This window comes from Bos indicus, chromosome 12, assembly GCF_029378745.1.
Source record: "Bos indicus isolate NIAB-ARS_2022 breed Sahiwal x Tharparkar chromosome 12, NIAB-ARS_B.indTharparkar_mat_pri_1.0, whole genome shotgun sequence".
Lineage (NCBI taxonomy): Eukaryota > Metazoa > Chordata > Mammalia > Artiodactyla > Bovidae > Bos > Bos indicus.
This window is the reverse complement of record NC_091771.1, coordinates 69,978,136-70,001,593: the sequence shown is the minus strand read 5'-3', so window position 1 is coordinate 70,001,593 and position 23,458 is coordinate 69,978,136. Positions and strand designations below refer to the sequence as shown.

The 23,458-nt window shown below is 39.8% G+C and overlaps 1 protein-coding gene and 1 pseudogene across 1 annotated transcript in view; one reads left to right on the top strand and one right to left on the bottom strand.

Moving 5' to 3' along the window:
- Positions 1-23,458, bottom strand: part of LOC109567078 (ATP-binding cassette sub-family C member 4-like) — a 383,334-nt gene that overhangs the window by 210,904 nt on the left and 148,972 nt on the right. The window lies entirely within an intron of this gene.
- Positions 361-2,508, top strand: LOC139176074 (glutamyl-tRNA(Gln) amidotransferase subunit A, mitochondrial pseudogene; annotated as a pseudogene).

Below are 23,458 nucleotides of genomic sequence, written 5' to 3'. Positions count from 1 at the left end.
TGGATTTTAGCTCCACATGACAACCTGAAAAGAGGCCCTCTCTCTCTCCAGCCTTCTGAGCAAATAGGAGCAGCCACGTGACTAAATCCAGGTCAGTGGAGGGTGACAACAACCAGGCTCTTTCTCCACCCCATGGCCTGGGCCTTGGAGGCTGCCAGCATGGTCAAGGTCAATGCATTTAACATCATGGAGGATCATACTAGCCATGGAGCTTGTTACAGGTTAAATTATATCCCTCTCCCAAATGATACACTGAAGTCCTATCTAGGAACTCCAGTTACATCAAAACATGACTTAATTTGGAATTAGGGTCTGATTAATATGCAATCATACTGGAGTCAGGTTGGCCCTAAATCCAATATGACTGATGTCCTTATAAGGAGACAAACACAGTCAGAAAACAGCCACCTGAAGAAAACGGAAACTGGAGTGGTGGCAGTTAAAAACCAAGGAACCCAAGGTTTGTCTGCAACCACCAAAATCTAGAAGAGGCAAAGAAAGATTCTCCCTGTGACCAGAATTCAGAGGGATCAGTGACCCTGCTGACACCTTGATTTCAGACTTCCAACCTCCACAACTGGGAAACAGTAAATTTCTATTGTTTTAACATCTGGTTTGTAGTACTTGGTCATGGCAGCCCCAGAAAACAGATACAAAGCCTTACAAGGTTTCTTGCATGAGTGAAAAACAAACTATATTTCTGTGAAAAGTGGCTTTGCCATGCGTAATTCTAGGACCTATAGGCACAGAATCTTAACCAACACAGGGGGCAACTGAAACAAACATGTGATGATGTTCGAAAAAGGAAATGGACGTGAATAGTAACCTACTACCCTAAACCTCATAAATAGCCTTCAAGTCCTTGACACCCTTATCTATTGTGCCATAAAGCTACAAATTTGATAAACACCTTCTACTTCAAAAGAACAACTGTTCCTCTTCCTCCTTTGTCACCAGGCCCTGGTGGTGGCAGGCAGGGCACAAGGACCACGTTGGGTTGGACCCTCCAAGAAGTTTCTGTGGCACTAGAACAAGGCCAAGTTACTCCAACTGAGCTCTGTCAAGGATAGCTCTCCTTTATCAAGAAGACCAAGTTACTGTATCAGAAGAGGTGGTCTTAAAGCAAGTTGAAGAATCAGAGAAAAGATATAAGGTCACTCACTGTGGAATTTAGATGAAATTCCTATTGCAGTAAAAGACAACTTTAGCACATCTGGCATTGAGACAACATGTGCATCAAACATACTGAAAAGTTAAGTATCACCTTAAATTCCACAGAGGTTGTTGGATCAGGGAGCTCTGTTAATGGTAAAAACAAACTTAGATGAGTCTGCTATGGGATACAGAAGCACAGATGGAATTTTTGGACCAGTTATAAACCCATGGAGTTATTCAAACAATATAGAGAAAAGAGGAAGCAGAAGTCTCATGGTGAGAATAAGGATTCAAATTGGCTTATAACTGGAGGAAGCTCAGGAGGGAGTACAGTGGCTGTGTCAGCATTCACTTGCTTCATTGCTTTAGGACCAGATTCCAGAGGATCAACCAGCAATCCAGCTGCCCACTATGAGGTTGTTGGTTTAAAATCCAGCTATGACTTAGTTTCTTGTCATGGCCTCATTCCCCTGGTGAATTCAATGATGTGCCCAGAATCTTAACTAGAGGTGTGGATGATGCACCAATGTGTTGAGTATACTAGCTGGGCAGGATTTCTAAGATTCTACCACAATTCAAGATCCTGTTAAAACCATTTATGCTTCCCAGTTTAACAGATATGAGCAAACGATGTATAGGAATTCCAAAGGAATATCTTATACCAGAATTGTCAAGTGAAGTACAATCTTTTTGGTCCAAAGCTGCTAATCTCTTTGAGTCTGAGGGGGCCAAAGTAATTGAAGTGTCCCTGCCCCAACCAGTTTTCAATTGTCTGCTACCATGTACTGTGTACATCAGAAGTGGCATCAAATATGGCAAGATTTGATAGGTTAGAATATGGTCACTGATTTAACATTGATGTGTCTACTGAAGCCATGTATGCTGCAACTAAACAAGAAGAGTTCAATTATTTGGTGTGGGGAAGAATCCTCTCAGGAAACTTTCTTATTAAAAGAAAATTATGAGAACTATTTTATCAAAGCAGAGAAAGTGAGATGACTCATTACTAATGATTTTGTGAATGTTTTTAACTCTGGAGTAGATGTTTTGCTAACTTCCACTGCCTTGAGTGAGGCAGTGCCATACACAAAGTGCATCAAAGAAGACAACAGAACATGAATTGCCCAGGGTGATATTTTTACACAGACTGTAATATGGCAGAATTGCCAGTGGTGAGTGTCCCTACAGCCCTGTCAAGCCAAGGATTGTCAATAGGACTGCAGTTTAATGGTTGTACATTTTGTGACCAGCTGCTTTTTTACAGTTTGCAAATGGTTTGAAAAACAAGTACTGTTTCCTGTTACTCAACTTATCAAACTAATGGATGATTGTTCATCAAACTGTGAAAATTAAACGTTATCTCTGCTTCTCTAAAATAGTAGTAATAACTATACCATGCAAATTATTATGACTTTTAAAGCTTTTATATTCTAGACAATTCAAGTGATCTTGTAATTTGGTTCATTGTCAGTACAGTCATTCCTTGAAATCACTTTTTAAAATTCTTGTGATGTAGTTAATTATAAAAAATCTGTCAGAATTTATTTAGCATCCACTAAGTATAAACAAAGTATAGGATTTCTATTATAATACAATATACCTGTTCCTGAAAAATGATACATTCAGCAAAAATGATCATTAAAAACAACGCTGCTTACAGTACAAGTAAGCTTAGGAGTAAATCTTTCAAAACGCCTACATCTTTGCAACCAAAGCACTAACAAAATCACTGGTACGCTTATTTTTGACAAAGGAGGCAAGAACACACAATGGGGCAAAGACGGTTTCCTCAATAAGTGCTGCTGGGGAAACTGGATAGTTACATGAAAAAGAATGTAACTCAAAATGGATAAACTCAAAATGGATTAAAGATCTAAATATAAGATCATAAACTATAGAATCTTAGAGGAAAACATAGGCAGAACACTATGACATAAATCACAGCAAGATCCTCTATGACCCACCTCCTACAGTAAAAGAAATAAAAAAATAAATTAACAATGGGACCTAAGTAAATTTAAAAGCTTTTGCACAGTAAAGGAAACTGTAAACAGGTGAAAAGACAACCCTCAGAATGGGAAAAAATGATAGCAAATGAAAGAACTGACAAGGGTTAATTTCAAAAATATACAAGCAGCTTGTACAAATCAATACCAGAAAAACAAATAACCCAATCAAAAAGTGGGCAAAAGCCCAAAGCAGACATTTCTCCAAAGAAAAGATATAGATGGCTAATAATTACATGAAAAGATGTTCAACATCATTCATTATTTAGTTCAGTTCAGTCGCTCAGTCGTGTCCAACTCTCTGCAACCCCATGCATCGCAGCACGCCAGGCCTCCCTGACCCTCACCAACTCCCAGAGTTCACCCAAACTCATGTGCATCGAGTCGGTGATGCCATCCAGGCATCTCATCCTCTGTCGTCCCCTTCTCCTCCTGTTCTCAATCTTTCCCAGCATCAGGAATTGGAACTATGGAAAATATTCAAAAAAGTACTAATATTTTGACCTGTTCAGGCCCCAAACAACAACATGCTACTTTACAACCTTTAGTTGCAGATATCCCTATTAATTTATGGAGACGAGATCTACTGATGCAATGGACAGCTTATGTAACAATTCTTACTATATCTTCTCAAGCTAAACAAATTATGGAAAATATGGGATACAGTCCTCTTCAAAATACACAGGCTTTTTAGTGGAGGCCACTGCTGGATCATCAAAAAAGCAAGAGAGTTCCAGAAAAACATCTATTTCTGTTTTATTGACTATGCCAAAGCCTTTGACTGTGTGGATCACAAGAAACTGTGGAAAATTCTGAAAGAGATGGGAATACCTGACCACCTGACCTGCCTCTTGAGAAATTTGTATGCAGGTCAGGAAGCAACAGTTAGAACTGGACATGGAACAACAGACTGGCTCCAAATAGGAAAAGGAGTACATCAAGGCTGTATATTGTCACCCTGCTTATTTAATGTATATGCAGAGTACACCATGAGAAACACTGGGCTGGAGGAAGCACAAGCTGGAATCAAGATGGCCAGGAGAAATATCAATAACCTCAGATATGCAGATGACACCACCCTTATAGCAGAAAGTGAAGAGGAACTAAAAAGCCTCTTGATGAAGGTGAAAGAGGAGAGTGAAAAAGTTGGCTTAAAACTCAACATTCAGAAAACAAAGATCATGGCATCTGGCCCATCACTTCATGGGAATAGATGGGGAAACAGTGGAAACAGTGTCAGACTTTATTTCTTTGGGCTCCAAAATCACTGCAGATGGTGACTGTAGCCACAAAATTAAAAGATGCTTACTCCTTGGAAGGAAAGTTATAACCAACTTATACAGCATATTGAAAAGCAGAGACATTAGTTTGCCAACAAAGGTCTGTCTAGTCAAGGCTATGGTTTTTCCAGTGGTCATGTATGGATGTGAGAGCTGGATTGTGAAGAAAGCTGACCGCCGAAGAACTGATGCTTTTGAACTGTGGTGTTGGAGAAGACTCTTGAGAGTCCCTTGGACTCCAAGGAGGTCCAACCAGTCCATTCTGAAGGAGATCAGCCCTGGGATTTCTTTGGCCACCTCATGCGAAGAGTTGACTCATTGGAAAAGACTGATGCTGGGAGGGATTGGGGGCAGGAGGAGAAGGGGACGATAGAGGATGAGATGGCTGGATGGCATCACTGACTCGATGGACATGAGTCTGAGTGAACTCCAGGAGTTGGTGATGGACAGGGAGGCCTGCCGTGCTGCAACTCATGGGGTCGCAAAGAGTCAGACACAACTGAGTGACGGAACTGAACTTAACTGAACTGGCAAACAACAAAAAACAGCACTTAAGTTGACATGGAAATCTGATGAGCCTACTTGGACAGACCAGTGGCCCCTATCACATGAAAAGTTACAGGCTCTTGAACAGCTAGTAGAGGAACAAGTGTCTCTTAATCATATTGCTTCAACTACCAGTCCTTGGAATTCTCCTGTCTTTGTTATTAAGGAGAAATCTGGGAAATGGAGAACGTTAACTGATTTAAGAAAAATTAATGCTTAATCAAACCTACGGGTGCTTTACAACCAGGCATTCCGTCACCTTCTATGATACCACGAAATTGGAAAATAAAAATCATTGATCTTAAAGATTGTTTTTATACTATTCCTCTACAAGAATTTAATGCTCTCCATTTTGCTTTTACTCTACCATCAATTAATAATAATTAAAAAAAAAAAAAAAACAGTGTCTCGATATTACTGGAAGGTATTGCCACAAGGAATGCTTAATAGTCCTACATTATGTCAATTATACATCTCCCAACCACTTAAATTTATTAGAAAACAATTCCCTCATGCTTATATTATCCACTATATGAATGATATTCTTTTAGCTTCTCCTTCTGCTGAGGAACTTCAATGTATTTTCTTAAATACAGAGATTAAAGTAAAAGAATATGGGTTATATATTGCTGTTGATAAATCACAAGAGCAGGAACCATATACCTATTTAGGATATATATTGCAAATAAATATTATTAAACCACAAAAAAATACAAATTCAAACTGATTCCTTGAAAATTTTAAATGATTTTAAGAAATTATTTAGGAGATATAAATTGGTTACAACCATCTTTAGAAATTCCCAATCATTCCTTAACACATATATTTCAAATCCTGCAAGGAGAATCTGATTTAAACAGACCCCGTATACTAACCGAACAGGCTAAACAGAAATTGAATCTTGTAAATCAAGCTATACAACAGAGACAACTTAAACAAGTAGATCTGACTGTTCCAATTTCTTTACTTATTCTTCCTGCTTTAGATTCCCCTACAGGAATATTATGACAACTGCAGGGTATCCTTGAATGGGGAATTTTATCCCACACTCCTAAGAAAATAATGACTACTTATATAATGCTTATTTCCTTTCTTATTTCAAAAATGAGATCCAGATGTATACAACTTTCTGGTTATGATCCATATGAATTGTTTTTCCTTTCACTAATGAACAAATCCATAGATTATTTGTTACCAGTATGGATTGGCAAATTGCCATTGCTGATTTCATAGGTGAGGTTCATAACCATTTTCCAAAGTCACCTTTGATTACTATTGCTGCTAAACACAAGTGGATAATTCCTATTACTACTAAAACAATTCCTCTTGCTCATGCCCCATGTATTTTACTGACACAAAACTCTCAAAGCTGATTATACTGTACCCACAACAAAGGTTTGTCAATCTACCCTAGCCTCTGTTCAACAAGATGAATTAGAGGTTATTGCTACCTTATTACAGGCTGTTTCTACAGCTTTAAATATTATATCAGATTCTCAAGATGCTATACAGATAACACAAATCATTGAAACCATATCTCTACAAAAGGCTTCTTCTAAATCATCTATTATTACAATGTTATCTCAATTACAAAATATAGTAAGGCTTCATTCTGCCCCTTTTCACATTACACATATCAGATCTCATTCTATATTCCTCAGACCATTGGCAAAGGGCAATGATTCCATCAACTCTTTGTTAATTGCTTTTCTTACTCATTATGAATTTCATCAACTCACACATATAAATATACATGGCTTGATGAATAAATTTCAATTATCCAGATAAGAGGCCAGAAATATTGTTTCTGCCTGCCCTACATATATTCTTAGTTACCACATTCCTACAACTACAGGAGTTAATCCCAGAGGCCTTTATCCCAATGATATGTGGCAGACTGATGTTACTCATGTCCCTTCTTTTGGACATTTGGGAACTGTTCATGTTTCTGTGGATACATATTCGGGCATGATTTATGCTTCTGCTCATTCTGAAGAAACATCTGCTCGTGTTATCTCACGTTTTTTGAAGGCCTTTCTTACATGGGCCTACCAAAACATGTTAAAACTGATAATGGCCCTGCATATGTGAGTCATGGTTTTGCAAAATTTTTATCTGATTGGAATATTTCTCATTCTACAGGTATTCCATATAATTCTCAAGACCACTCATTGTGGTCTTGAACACACTCATCATACTCTGAAAAATATGTTTTTTAAACAGAAAGGGGGAGAAAAGTATGGCATACTGATGACACCAAAAGAGAAATTAGCCCAAGCTAATTTACTTTAAATTTTTTGGATTTACAATTGGATCATACAACGCCAGCAGTAACACTGCATTTTCAGAATACCATTCTTAGTGAAAATTATATTCCTGGTCAAATGATTGCAGATAATACTCTGGTATGGTTGGAAAATGCTATGAACAATTGGTGTAAGGGCTTTAGACTTAAGAAAGGACGAGGTTATGCTCTTGTCATTTCAGATGATGGACAACACCATTGGATACCAGGAAGGCATGTCAAAGTAAGGAAAGAAGAGGACATGGTTTGACATTGATCCTTCTGGAGAGCCACCAGTGATGGGGATAACAAGACTGATGATCAGCAACGGCCCTGAACCAGCTCCAAGGACCAATAAAGCCAAACCACCCACTTGGGGTCAATTGAAGAAATTGACCATTGAATAGGAAAAACTGGTCAAAGAACAGGGACAGCCTTTGACCTCAGCTACCATGTTCCTGGCTATGTTATCTGTGGTAACTACCACAGTAGGTGCCAATCATACTTATTGGGTGTATGTTCCCAATCCTCCCCTATTAAGGCCAATTATGTGGGAGGATTCTTCTTTTCCAATTTTCATAAATGACTCTCCTTGGTTACCCGGATCTTTTGACTGAGCCTTCCTTTAAAATCAGAAGAGACCCGACAACTTTCAAATGTTAGTGTTAATTATACTGTGGGAACAGATCTTACCCCTGTATGTATGGGAGTGGAAATTCATTGTCTTAAAAAGAGGATTACAAAGATGGTTATCTATAGTTAAAGAACCTCAAGGGACCAAAACTCATTTTTTCTTATTAGAAACATTTCCTTTAATATCACAGGAGAAAATACTACTATGTTTCCACCCCATCTACCGAAATGTATTATTTCTATAAAATCTGGAATAGAACATTGGGTACAAAGGAAATTATGGAAAGCTAATACTGGACACATTATAGCCAATACTTCTGATGGAGAAATTACTGATTGGAGTCCCAAAGGAGATCCTTTAGACAAAAATAATAATTTGGATGGAACAACAGACTGATTCCAAATAGGAAAAAGAGTTCATCAAGAATGTATATTGTCACCTTGTTTATTTAACTTAAATGCAGAGTACACCATGAGAAATGCTGGACTGGAAGAAACGCAAGCTGGAATCAAGATTGCTGGGAGAAATATCAATAACCTCAGATATGCAGATGACACCACCCTTATGGCAGAAAGTGAAGAGGAACTAAAAAGCCTCTTGATGAAAGTGAAAGTGGAGAGTGAAAAAATTGGCTTAAAGCTCAACATTCAGAAAACGAAGATTATGGCATCCGGTCCCACCACTTCATGGGAAATAGATGGGGAAACAGTGGAAACAGTGTCAGACTTTATTTTTCTGGGCTCCAAAATCACTACAGATGGTGACTGCAGCCATGAAATTAAAAGACGCTTACTCCTTGGAAGGAAAGTTATGACCAACCTAGATAGCATATTCAAAAGCAGAGACATTACTTTGCCAACAAAGTTTCGTCTAGTCAAGGCTATGGTTTTTCCTGTGGTCATGTATGGATGTGAGAGTTGGAATGTGAAGAAGGCTGAGCGCTGAAGAACTGATGCTTTTGAACTGTGGTGTTGGAGAAGACTCTTGAGACTCCCTTGGACTGCAAGGAGATCCAACTAGTCCATTCTGAAGGAGATCAGCCCTGGTATTTCTTTGGAAGGAATGATGCTAAAGCTGAAACTCCAGTACTTTGGCCACCTCATGCGAAGAGTTGACTCATTGGAAAAGACTCTGATGCTGGGAGGGATTGGGGGCAGGAGGAGAAGGGGACGACAGAGGATGAGATGGCTGGATGGCATCACTGACTCGATGGACGTGAGTCTGAGTGAACTCCAGGAGTTGGTGAGGGACAGGGAGGCCTAGCGTGCTGTGATTCATGGGGTCGCAAAGAGTCGGACACGACTGAGTGACTGATCTGATCTGATATTGTTAAACAATACTTTAGACTCTATCAATAACATTGTTATTAGCTCTATATATTGGCATGGAGGGAGTTTCTCCCCTCCCTTACCTAAATTACCTTGTTTGCCTTTACATTCAGAATTGTGGAAAATATCAGCTGCCTTTCAACCCATAACAGCATGGAAGGGGCAATTTAACTCGATAGCATCTGGTCATTCCTTACATTTTTATAAAAATTCAACCCATTGGATTAAAGCATCTATTCATTTACCTTTTGTATTTTTGACAGGACCTACTTTTTATAATTCCTCTTCTGGGTTACCTACTTGTCAAAATTGTTCCTTTTACACTTGTATCAATTCTTCTCTCCAGTTTCAGAATGACTATTCTCTATATATTCTAAAAATCAGATCTGGAGTATGGCTTCCTGTAAAAATGAATAGACCATGGCATGATACCCTCACAGTCTATATTGTAGAAGAAATCCTTAAGAAAGTGTTAAAACACACTAAACGGTTTATTGGACTGTTAATTGCTGCCATTTTAGGAATTATTTCTATAGCTACTACAGCAGCTGTAGAAAGAGTGGCATTACTTCAGAGTGAACAGACTGTGCCCTTTGTGCAAGAATGGCATAAAGACTCTGATGTTCTTTGCTCTACCCAGAGAAAAACAGATGGAAAATTAGCTGCACAAATGGCTGATTTACAACAGGTTGCTATACTACTAGGTGATCGAGTAAATAGTATGCAAAAACAGATTCGTCTTAAGTGTGATTGGAACATAACTTCTTTTTGTGTCACTCCTCACAAATATAATGAATCTGCATTTCATTGAGAAAAAGTTAAACAACACCGCTTAAGTCAAGGTAATATATCTCTGGATATTAATAACTTACAACAAGAGATTATGGAAACTTTCTCTCGGAAACTACACCTTTTGCAAGGATCTAATCTGCTGGAAGCAGCAGCAATGGGATTTCTCAATTAAATCGCATTCCACCCCTGACAACTAACGGAGAATCAATTTATGTTAATTTTTGTATGTCTTTTTCTCTGTTTCTACATAGTCTGGTGGTGAATCACCAAGAAAGTCAACAGACAACAGCAATTAGTGACTATCGCTTTGGCTTCTATGATCAACAATAATCATAAAAAAATAAGCTTCTAAAAAAAGGGGGGGGGGGATATGTAGGGAATATGCTATGCACAGGCCTGTACTATAATTAACAAGGCTTCTTTGAAAAATAAGAATGACTTTCTCATCACCTCCAGGCAAAGGGCCAGGAGCAGTAAAAAGTAAATCGTGGGAAAACGTCTTGAAAACAAGATGCTGAAGTAGTGATGTGATTGATGGAAAAATATTAGTGACTGTTCTCCTGACCAGAGCCTTGAGGGAGTTGCTGAGAAAGGTCGTCACTAGCTGCAGGGCTAAACATAGTTATGAAATGCCTGAAGGTTTGACATTGAAGACTGTGCATTGTATATCATTTATCCCTGATCTGAAATTGTAAAAAACAGATGTCTTTAGAGCACACACAAGAAAGTAGATGTTAGCAATAAAAAGCCTGCAAGGATCAGGATCTTGGCTTTTGCCTGCGAATGGCATCAGCCCCCTGATCCTCACCTTATTTCTGAGTCTTAGTTTTCTTTATTCTTCTGCAGCACTGCTCCCTCATGTCAATTTGTTGTTGGGCTGGTCCCAGCACCTAACCAGGAAACCTTGAAAACCACTCGTCCAACCCCACCCACAGGGAGCTAGCTTCACAAAAAGAGGAACTACAAACTTCCAGCCTACAGAAAGGCCACCCCAAACACAGCAATCTAAACAAAATGAAAAGGCAGAGAAATATACAGCAGGTAAAGGAACATGATAAATGCCCATCAAACCAAACAAAAGAGGTGGAGATAGGGAGACTACCTGGAGAAGAATTCAGAATAATGATAGGAAAGATGGTCCGCCATCTTGAAAACAAAATGGAGTTACAGATAAATAGACTAGAGACAAGGATTGAGAAGATGCAAGAAATGTTTAACAAAGACCTAGAAGAAATAAAGAAGAGTCAATCAATATTGCAATAACTGAGATCAAAATCACTCTGGAAGAAACCAACAGTAGAATAACTGAGGCAGAAGATAGGATAGGTGAGGTGGAAGATAAAATGATGGAAATCAATGAAGCAGAGAGGAAAAAAGAAAAAAGAACTACAAGAAATGAGGACAACCTCAGAGACCTCTGGGACAATATTAAATGCCCAACATTTGAACCATAGGAGTCCCAGAAGAAACAAACAAACAAACAAAAAAAGGCCATGAGAAAATACTCAAGGAGATAATAGTTGAAAATTTCCCTTAAATGGGGAAGGAAATAGCCACCCAAGTCAAGAAACACAGAGTCCCAAACAGGATAAACCCAAGGATAAAGACCCCAAGACACATATTAATCAAACTAATGAAGATCAAACACAAAGAGCAAATATTAAAAGCAGCAAGGGAAAAATAACAAATAACATCCCCATTAGGATAACAGCTGATCTTTCAATAGAAACTCTTTAGGCCAGAAGGGAATGGCTGCTGCTGCTGCTGCTGCTAAGTCGCTTCAGTCGTGTTCGACTCTGTGCAATCCCATAGACGGTGGCCCACCAGGCTCCCCCGTCCCTGGGATTCTCCAGGCAAGAACGCTGGTGTGGGTTGCCATTTCCTTCTCCAATGCATGCAAGGGAAAAGTGAAAGTGAAGTCGCTTAGTCGTGTCCGACTCTTCGCGACCCCATGGTCTGCAGCCTACCAGGCTTCTCCGCCCATGGGATTTTCCAGGCAAGAGTACTGGAGTGGGGTGCCATTGCCTTCTCCAAAGGGAATGGCAGGACATACTTAAAGTGATGAAAGAGAAAAATGTACTGTCAGCAGCTGCGTTAGGCATTACTGACAAAATGGAGGCACGGCCACAGACCCCTCTCCTCATTCCGCAGGCACAGCCCCGGTATGAAGGAGTTAGGCTTTGTAATTCTGACTTGTCTTTTCCTCTCCTTGGCTGAGATGACTGAAAAGGAATATTAAGGTGCTTATTGTTCTTGAGAGGAGCATGAGAAGGCACAAAGCCTTCTGCAGCTGTGCTCAGAAAATAATTCATAAAGTTACATTGTCATTTGTTCAAGGATTTTTTCAAAAGAGTGTTCCAGGATAAGCACATAGGCCATAGCTTGAGGCCCATGGGAGGGATTGCTATTTGAAGCCTATTTGTAAGGAGAATAGCGCAGGTGGCTGCGACGGGTGCGCCATAGCACAGGTGGCTGCGAACGGCCAAGAGGAGCTACCCCGCGTCCGAGGTCGGGGCGTGAGGGGGGGGGGGGCGCGGCCGAGAGGAGATACCCAGCGTCTGAGGTCAGGGGCGGCCGCCCGGAGGAGCTACCCCACGCCCCCACGCCGGAGGCCAGGGTCGGCGGCCGGGAGGAGCAACCCACACCTGAGGCCAGGGGCAGTGACCAGAGGAGTTACCCCAAGTCTGAGGCCAGGGGCGGCAGCCAGGAGGAAGTACCACACACCTCAAGCCAGAGGCCAGGGGCGATAGGCGGGAGGATCTACCCCACGCCTCTAAGCCCAAGGCCAAGGGCAGCGGTGGGGAGGAGCAACCGCACGACTGAGGCCAGGGGCGGTGGCCGGGAGGACCAACCACACGTCCAAGGAGCCGAGGCTGCGCGGGCGCAGGAGGGCCTAGAGGAGCTATCCCACATTGAAGGTCAGGAATGGCGGCAGTGAGGAGATACCCCTCGTCCAAGGTAAGGAGCAATGTCTGCACTTTGCTGGAGCAGCCGTGAAGAGATACACCACGCCCAAAGTAAGAGAAACCCAAGTAAGACGGTAGGTGTTGCAAGAGGGCATCAGAGGGCAAACACACTGAAAACATACTCACAGAAAACTAGTCAATCTAATCACACTAGGACCACAGCCTTGTCTAGCTCAATAAAACTAAGCCATGCCCGTGGAGCAACCCAAGACAGGCGGGTCATGGTGGAGAGATTGGACAGAATGTGGTTCACTGGAGAAGGGAATGCCAAACCACTTCAATATTCTTGCCTTGAGAACCCCGTGAACAGTATGAAAAGGCAAAATGATAGGATACTGAAAGAGAAACTCCCCAGGTCAGTAGGTGCCCAATATGCTACTGGAGATCAGTGGAGAAATAACTCCAGAAAGAATGAAGGGATGGAGCCAAAGGAAAAAGAAACCCAGCTGTGGATGTGACTGGTGATAGAAGCAAGGTCCGATGCTGTAAAGAACAGTATTGCATAGGAACCTGGAATGTCAGGTCCATGAATCAAGGCAAACTGGAAGTGGTCAAACAAGAGATGGCAAGAGTGAATGTCTACATTCTAGGAATCAGCGAACTGAAATGGACTGGAATGGGTGAATTTAACTCAGATGACCATTGTATCTACTACTGCGGGCAGGAATCCCTCAGAAGAAATGGAGTGGCCATCATAGTCAACAAGAGTCCAAAATGCAGCACTTGGATGCAATCTGAAAAACAATAGAATGATCTCTGTTTGTTTCCAAGGCAAACCATTCAATATCACAGTAATCCAAGTCTATGCCCCAACCAGTAATGCTGAAGAAGCTGAAGTTGAACGGTTCTATGAAGACGTACAAGACCTTTTAGAACTAACACCCAAAAAAGATGTCCTCTTCATTATAGGGGACTGGAATGCAAAAGTAGGAAGTCAAGAAACACCTGGAGTAACAGGCAAATTTGGCCTTGGAATATGGAATGAAGCAGGGCAAAGACTAATAGAGTTTTGCCAAGAAAATGCACTGATCATAACAAACACCCACTTCCAACAACACAAGAGAAGACTCTATACATGGACATCACCAGATGATCAACACCAAAATCAGATTGATTATATTCTTTGCAGACAAAGACGGAGAAGTTCTATACAGTCAGCAAAAACAAGACTAGGAGCTGATTGTGGCTCAGACCATGAACTCCTTATTGCCAAATTCAGACTTAAATTGAATAAAGTAGGGAAAACCACTAGACCATTCAGGTATGACCTAAATCAAATCCCTTATGATTATTATACAGTGGATGTGAGAAATAGATTTAAGGGCCTAGATCTGATAGATAGAGTGCCTGATGAACTATGGAATGAGGTTCGTGACACTGTACAGGAGACAGGGATCAAGACCATCCCCACGGAACAGAAATGCAAAAAAGCAAAATGGCTGTCTGGGGAGGACTTACACATAGCTGTGAAAAGAAGAGAAGTGAAAAGCAAAGGAGAAAAGGAAAGATATAAGCATCTGAATGCAGAGTTCCAAAGAATAGCAAGAAGAAATAAGAAAGCCTTCTTCAGAGATCAATGCAAAGAAATAGAGGAAAACAACAGAATGGGAAAGACTAGGGATCTCTTCAAGAAAATCAGAGATACCAAAGGAACATTTCATGCAAAGATGAGTTCGATAAAGGACAGAAATGGTATGGACCTAACAGAAGCAGAAGATATTAAGAAGAGATGGCAAGAATACACAGACGAATTATACAAAAAAGATCTTCACGACCCAGATAATCACTATGGTGTGATCACTGACCTAGAGCCAGACATCCTGGAATGTGAACTCATGTGGGCCTTAGAAAGCATCACTACGAACAAAGCTAGTGGAGGTGATGGAATTCCAGTTGAGTTATTCCAAATCCTGAAAGATGATGCTGTGAAAGCGCTGCACTTAATATGCCAGCAAATTTGGAAAACTCAGCAATGGCCACAGGACTGGAAAAGGTCAGTTTTCATTCCAATCCCAAAGAAAGGCAATGCCAAAGAATGCTCAAACTACCGCACAATTGCACTCATCTCACAGGCTAGTAAAGTAATGCTCAAAATTCTCCAAGCCAGGCTTCAGCAATACGTGAACCGTGAACTTCCTGATGTTCAAGCTGGGTTTAGAAAAGGCAGAGGAACCAGATATCAAATTGCCAAAATCCTCTGGATCATGGAAAAAGCAATAGAGTTCCAGAAAAACATCTATTTCTGCCTTACTGACTATGCCAAAGCCTTTGACTGTGTGGATCACAAGAAACTGTGGAAAATTCTAAAAGAGATGGGAATACCAGACCACCTGATCTGTCTCTTGACAAATTTGTATGCAGGTCAGGGAGCAACAGTTAGAACTGGACATGGAACAACAGACTGTTTCCAAATAGGAAAAAGAGTTCATCAAGAATGTATATTGTTACCCTGTTTATTTAACTTATATGCAGAGTACATCATGAGAAACGCTGGACTGGAAGAAACACAAACTGGAATCAAGATTGTTGGGAGAAATATCAATAACCTCAGATATGCAGATGACACCACCCTTATGGCAGAAAGTGAAGAGGAACTCAAAAGCCTCTTGATGAAAGTGAAAGTGGAGAGTGAAAAAATTAGCTTAAAGCTCAACATTCAGAAAACGAAGATCATGGCATCCGGTCTCACTACTTCATGGGAAATAGATGGGGAAACAGTGGAAATAGTGTCAGACTTTATTTTTCTGGGCTCCAAAATCACTACAGATGGTGACTGCAGCCATGAAATTAAAAGACGCTTACTCCTTGGAAGGAAAGTTATGACCAACCTAGATATCATATTCAAAAGCAGAGACGTTACTTTGCCAACAAAGGTTCGTCTAGTCAAGGCTATGGTTTTTCCTGTGGTCATGTATGGATGTGAGAGTTGGAATGTGAAGTAGGCTGAGGGCTGAAGAATTGATGCTTTTGAACTGTGGTGTTGGAGAAGACTCTTGAGAGTCCCTTGGACTGCAAGGAGATCCAACTAGTCCATTCTGAAGGAGATCAGCTTTGGAATTTCTTTGGAAGGAATGATGCTGAAGCTGAAACTCCAGTACTTTGGCCACCTCATGCGAAGAGTTGACTCATTGGAAAAGACTCTGATGCTGGGAGGGATTGGGGGCGGGAGGAGAAGAGGACGACAGAGGATGAGATGGCTGGCTGGCATCATTGACTCGATGGACGTGAGTCTCAGTGAACTCCGGGAGTTGGTGATGGACAAGGAGGCCTGGCGTGCTGCAATTCATGGAGTCGCAAAGAGTCGGACACGACTGAGCGACTGATCTGATCTGATATGTGAGGAGAATGTTTATGGCAAAGGAGTTTACTGGCTTTAGGGCTTAGAAATAATTAAAACAGTTAGAAGTTAAAGATTTAAGTAATGTTGTAAAGTTAGCATATTTTACTCTAGCTTATAGAAGTTAGGAATTTTTAGAGACACTATAGCTAGAAGCCTTTTTAAGAGATAGTGAGCTCAGGATGTTAGGGGCAAACAGGATTTAGGAAGATAAGTAGTAAACTGAGGAATGTAGCTTGAGTTACAATGTAATCACAAGTTAACTATAGGACATATTAGAGGAGGTATATAATAGATGATAAGGCTGATTCTAAGAGAATCACTGAAGCAGGAACTCTGTTTGAAGCGCAACAATGATTTATGGAGATAATAAATCTGGGAGAGGGGGAACTGAATATGTCAAGCCTCTGGCCTAATATTTTTGTAAAAGTATAAAAGAGAATCTTAAACTTGAAATAAACAGGCAGTCCAAAAGAAAATAGAGAGGCTTCCTCATCGCTGACACCGTTCATCTTTTCAAGTTGAATCCCTGGCTGCTGGAGCTGGACTCTGGCAACGTACAACCAAGATTACTATACCCATCAAGGATCTCATTCAAATATGAAGGAGAAATCAAAAGCTTTACAGACAAGCAAAAGCTAAGAATTCAGCACCACCAAACCATCACTTCAACAAATGCTAAAGGATATTCTTTAAATAGGAAACACAGAAAAGGTTTATAAACTTGAACCCAAAACAACAAAGTAAATGGCAATGGGATCATTCAGTTCAGTTCAGTCGCTCAGTCGTGTCCGACTCTTTGGGACCCCATGAATTGGAGCATGCCAGGCCTCCCTGCACATCACCAAATCCCGGAGTTTAATCAAACTCATGTCCATCGAGTCAGTGATGTCATCCAGCCATCTCATCCTCTGTCGTCCCCTTCTCCTCCTGCCCCCAATCCCTCCCAGTATCAGAGTCTTTCCAATGAGTCAACTCTTCGCATGAGGTGGCCAAAGTATTGGAGTTTCAGCTTTAGCATCAGTCCTTCCAATGAACACTCGGACTGATCTCCTTTAGAATGGACTGGTTGGATCTCCTTGCAGTCCAAGGGACTCTCAAAAGTCTTCCCCAAAACCACAGTTCAAAAGCATCAATTCTTCAGTGATCAGTTTTCTTCACAGTCCAACTCTCACATCCATACATGACCACTGGAAAAACCATAGCCTTGACTAAACAGACCTTTGTTGGCAAAGTAATGTCTCTGCTTTTGAATATGATATCTAGGTTGGTCATAACTTTCCTTCCAAGGAGTAAGCGTCTTTTAATTTCATGGCTACAATCACCATCTGCAGTGATTTTGGAGCCCCCCAAAATAAAGCCTGACACTCTTTCCACTGTTTCCTCGTCTATTTCCCATGAAGTGATGGGACCAGATGATCATACTTATCAATAATTACCTTAAATGTAAATGGGTTGAAAGTCCCAACCAAAAGACAAAGACTGGCTGAATGGATACAAAAAAAAGACCCCTATATGTGCTGTCTACAAGAGACCCACCTCAAACCAAGGGACACATACAGGCTGAATGTGATGGGCTGGAAGAAGATATTTCACACAAACGGAGACCAAAAGAAACTAGGAGTAGCAATACTCATATCAGATAAAATAGACTTTGAAATAAAGGCTGTGAAAGGAGACAAAGAAGGATACTACATAATGATCAAAGGATCAATCCAAGAAGAAGATATAACAAGTGTAAATATATATGCACCCGAAATAGGAGTACCACAATATGTAAGACAAATGCTAACAAGGATGAAAGGGGAAATTAACAGTAACACAATAATAGTGGGAGTCTTTAATACTCCACTCACACCTATGGATAGATCAACCAAACAGAAAATTAGCAAGGAAACACAAACTTTAAATGATACAATGGGCCAGTTAGACCTAATTGATATCTATAGGACAATTCACCCCAAAACAATGAATTTCACCTTTGTCTCAAGAGTACACAGAACATTCTCCAGGATAGATCACATCCTGGGCCATAAATCTAGCCTTGGTAAATTCAAAAAAAATTGAAATCATTCAAGCATCTTTTCTATCACAATGCAGTAAGATTAGATGTGAACTACAGGGAAAAAATATTAAAAATACAAATATATGAGGCTAAACAACATGCTTCTGAATAACCAACAAATCGTGGAAGAAATCAAAAAAAGAAATCAAAAAATTCATAGAAACAAATGAAAATGAAAACACCACAACCCAAAACCTATGGGATTCAGTAAAAGCAGTGCAAAAGGGAAGGTTCACAGCAATGCAAGCTTACCACAAGAAAGAAGAGAAAAATCAAATAAATAACCTAACTTTACACCTAAAGCAACTAGAAAAAGAAACAATGAAGAACCCCAGGGTTAATAGAAGGAAATAAATCATAAAAATTAGGGCAGAAAGAAATTAAAAAGAAACAAAGGAGACTATAGCAAAAATCAACAAAACTAAAAGCTAGTTCTTTGAGAAGATAAATAAAATAGACAAACCATTAGCCAGACTTATCATGGAAAAAAGGGAGAAGAATCAAATCAACAAAATTAAAAATTAAAACGGAGAAATTACAACAGACAACACAGAAATACAAAGGATCATAAGAGACTACTATTAGCAGCAATATGACAATAAAATGGGTAACTTGGAAGGAATGGACGAATTCTTAGAAAAGTATAACTTCCCAAAACTGAACCAGGAAGAAATAGAAAATCTTAACAGACCCATCAGAAGCACAGAAATTGAAACTGTAATAAAAAAATCTTCCAGCAAACAAAAGCCCAGGACCAGATGGCTCCACAGGTGAATTCTACCAAAAATTTAGAAAAGAGCTAACACCTATTGTACTCAAACTCTTCCAGAAAGTTAAAGAGGAAGGTAAAACTTCCAAACTCATTCTATAAGGCCACCATCACCCTAATACCAAAACTAGACAAAGATGCCACAAAAAAGAAAACTAAAGCCAATATCACTGACGAACATAGATGCAAAAATCCTCAACAAAATTCTAGCAAACAGAATCCAACAACACATTAAAAAGATCATACATCATGATCATGTGGGCTTTATCCCAGGGATGCAAGGTTCTTTAATATTCACAATCAATCAATGTGATACACCACATTAACAAACTTAAAGATAAAAAACATATAATTATCTCAATAGATGCAGAGAAAGCCTTTGACAAAATTCAACATCTATTTATGATAAAAAAAAAAAAAAAAAAACCTGCAGAAAACAGGCATAGAAGGAACAAACCACAAAATAATAAAAGCCATATCTGATAAACCACAGCAAACATTATACTCAATGGTGAAAAATTGAAAGCATTTGCCCTAAAGTCAAGAACAAGACAAGGGTGCCCACTCTCATCACTACTATTCAACATAGTTTTGGAAGTTTTAGCCACAGCAATCAGAGAAGAAAAAGAAATAAAAGGAATCCAGATTGGAAAAGAAGAAAAACTCTCACTGCAGATGATATGATCCTCTACATAGAAAACCCTAAAGACACCACCAGAAAATTACTAGAGCTAATCAATGAATATGGTAAAGTTGCAGGATATAAAATTAACACAGAGAAATCCTTGCATTCCTGTACACTAACAATGATAAAACAGAAAAAGAAATTAAGGCAAAAATTCCATTCATCATTGCGATGAAAAGAAGAAAATACTTGGGAATAAATCTACCAAAAGAAACTAAGGCCTGTATATAGAAAACTATAAAACACTGATGAAAGAAATCAAAGATGACACAAATAGATGGAGAAATATACAATGTTCGTGGATTGGAAGAATCAATACAGTGAAAATGAGTATTCTATCCAAAGCGATCTACAGATCCAATGCAATCCCTATCAAGCTACCAATGGTATTTTTCACAGAACTAGAACAAACCAGAATTGAAAGAGACACGTGTACTCCAATGTTCATCGCAGCACTGTTTACAATAGGCAGGACATGGAAACAACCTAGATGTCCATCAGCAGACAAATGGGTAAGGAAGCTGTGGTACGTATACACAATGGAATATTATTCAGCCATTAAAAAGAATGCATTTGAATCTGTTCTAATGAGTTGGATGAAACTGGAGACTATTATACAGAGTGAAGTAAGCCAGAAAGAAAAACACCAATACAGTATACTAATACATGTATATGGCATTTGGAAAGATGGTAATGATGACCCTATATTTGAGACAGCAAAAGAGACACAGAGATAAAGAACAGATTTTTGGACTCTGTGGGAGAAGGTGACGGTGGAATGATTTGAGAGAATAGCAATGAAACGTATATTACCACATGTGAAACAGATCAACATTCCAAGTTCAATGCATGAGGCAGGGTGCTCAGGGCTGGTGCACTGGGATGACCCTGAGGGATGGGATGGGGAGGGAGGTAGGAGGAGGTTTCCAGATGGTGAACACATGTACACCCATGGCTGATTCATGTCAATGTATGGCAAAAACCACTACAATATTATAAAGTAATTAGCCTCCAATTAAAATAAATAAATTCACTAAAAAGAAAAAGAAGTGGTGGTATATATATACAATGGAATATTACTCAGCCATTAAAAGGAATGCATTTGAGTCAGCCCTAACGAGTTGGATGGGATTCCCTGGTGGCTCAAATGGTAAAGCGTCTGCCTACAATGCGGGAGACCCAGGTTCAATCCCTGGGTCAGGAAGATTCCCTGGAGAAGAAAATGGCAACCCACTCCAGTACTCTTGCCTGGAAAACTCCATGGACGGAGGAGCCTGGTAAGCTACAGCCCATGGGGTTGCAAAAAGTCAGACATGACTGAGTGACTTCCCTTTCCCTTTAATGAGGTGGATGAACTAGAGCCTATTATACAGAGTGAATTATGTCAGAAAGAGAAAAACAAATATCAAATACTAACGCACATATGTGGAATCTAGAAAGATAATACAGATTAACCTATTTGCAGAGCAGCAGTAAAGACACAAACATAGGGAACAGACTTACAGACAAGGCTAGTGGGGGAGGAAGGAGGGGGATGTATGGAGAGAGTAAAATGGAAACATACATTACCATATATAAAAGAGATAGCCAATGGGAATTTGCTGTCTGACTCAGGGAACTCTAATCAGGGGCTGGGTAACAACCTAGAGGGGTGATATCCAGAGGGATGTGGGAGGGACGTTCAGGTGGGAGGAGCATGGGTAAACCTATGGCTGATTCATGCTGATGTTTGGTAGAAACCAATGTAATACTGTAAAGCAATTATCCTTCAGTTAAAAATAAATAAGTTAAAAAAATAATAATAACCTGTACCTCAATGGAGGTACAGCAAAAACCCAAACCCAAAGCAAAAATATCTCTGTACCTACAGAGATAACCTGGACAGCTCAGTGAACAGGCAACTCAATGTTCAGTGGGGGCCACCTCAGCAGATGTTAAAAATGCACCAAAAAAAAAAAAAAAACCAGTAAAATGGTAATATCCATCTCCAAATCTGAGCAGAACAGGTGGAAGAGGAACTCTGAGTAGAGGAGGAAGTACAATCTGATGGGCCCCAGAGTCATACCAGATAGCTATGTGCCTCTCTCTAGGGAGAGACCAACATATCAGCACTTCTCTAAGAATAGAGCTGTAACGAATGAGAACTTTTTTCCTTTCCTTCTAAAAGTTAAAATGTCACTTCTGCTATTTCAGAGTCCCATGCAAAAGAACCAGAATAACTCCATGTTACACTGAGTTCATTCTCCTAGTTACCAATCACAAATAAGCTCAGTGATGTCACAGAGACGTTTGTTATGATCTAACAGACCACAATGGACTCAAAACTTGGTAGCTAGTAGAGCACAGCTTTAGTGAGAAAGTTTCTTTACAACTGGTCTCTCCTTAGGCTCCTTGAGTGCAAAGAAACATTAATGGGAGTATGTATTCAGAACTTGAAAAAAAACTAATGAAAATCATATATTTACCCACTTAAAGTTTCATTGTTCAATCTTTGTCAGAAATCAATGTCACCTCATGTTTATCATTTGACACATTTACTCTTGATAAGTATAAGTATTCTACTTTAACACATTTATGTTGATAAGTAGGGAGGCAAATTATTTAATAGTTTATTAAATAATTTAACAAACTTTAAATTATTTAAATTATTTCAAACAAATATAATTTACTAAACTTACTTTGTTTAGTAAGGGGGGAAAAAGCTTCTCTAAATGTGAAACACATGAAGGAAAACATAAGAGGCAGAACCTTCTTGAAACCACTAGAACATCGCATGGTGGGAGTTTAACCTGCCGGGTAATTTTCATTAGTAGCTTTCTCTCTCCCTGGGATTCTCCCACTACCAAATACTCAATTTGATAAGCTTACATAAAAGTTTTCTGTGAAAGGTACACTATATTTTTGGATATTTTGACTGTGAATCCCTGAAAGAGAAGAAATTCACAACAGAGAATTCAGTTCAGTTCAGTCACTCAGTCTTGTCGGACTCTTTGAGACCCCGTGGACTGAAGCATGCCAGGCTTCCCTGTCCATCACCAACTCCCAGAGCTTGCTCAAACTCATGCCTATCAAGTTGGTGATACCATCCAAGCATCTCATCCTCTGTCATTTTCTCCTGCCTTCAATTTTTCCCAGCAATAGCATCTTTTCCAATAAGTCAGTTCTTCAGGTAGCCAAAGTATTGGATTTTCAGCTTCAGCATCAGTCCTTCTAATGAATATTCAGGACTGATTTCCCTGAGGATTGACTGGTTGGATCTCCTTGCAGTCCAAGGGACTCTCAAGAGTCTTCTCCAACACTGCAGTTCAAAGGCATCAATTCTTTGGTGCTCAGCTTTCTTTATAGTCCAGCTCTCACATCTATACATGACTACTGTAAAAACCATAATTTTGACTAGACATACCTTTGTTGGCAAAGTAACATCCCTGCTTTTTAATATGCTGTTTAGGTTGGTGATAGCTTTTCTACCAAGGAGCAAGTGTCTTTTAATTTCATGGCTGCAGTCACCATCTGCAGTGATTTTGGGTCCCCAAAGAATAAAGAATTGCTTTACTTTATAACAAAACTCTCAGTTGGGGGAGAATGTATGATGTAAATGTCAGGCAAATAAA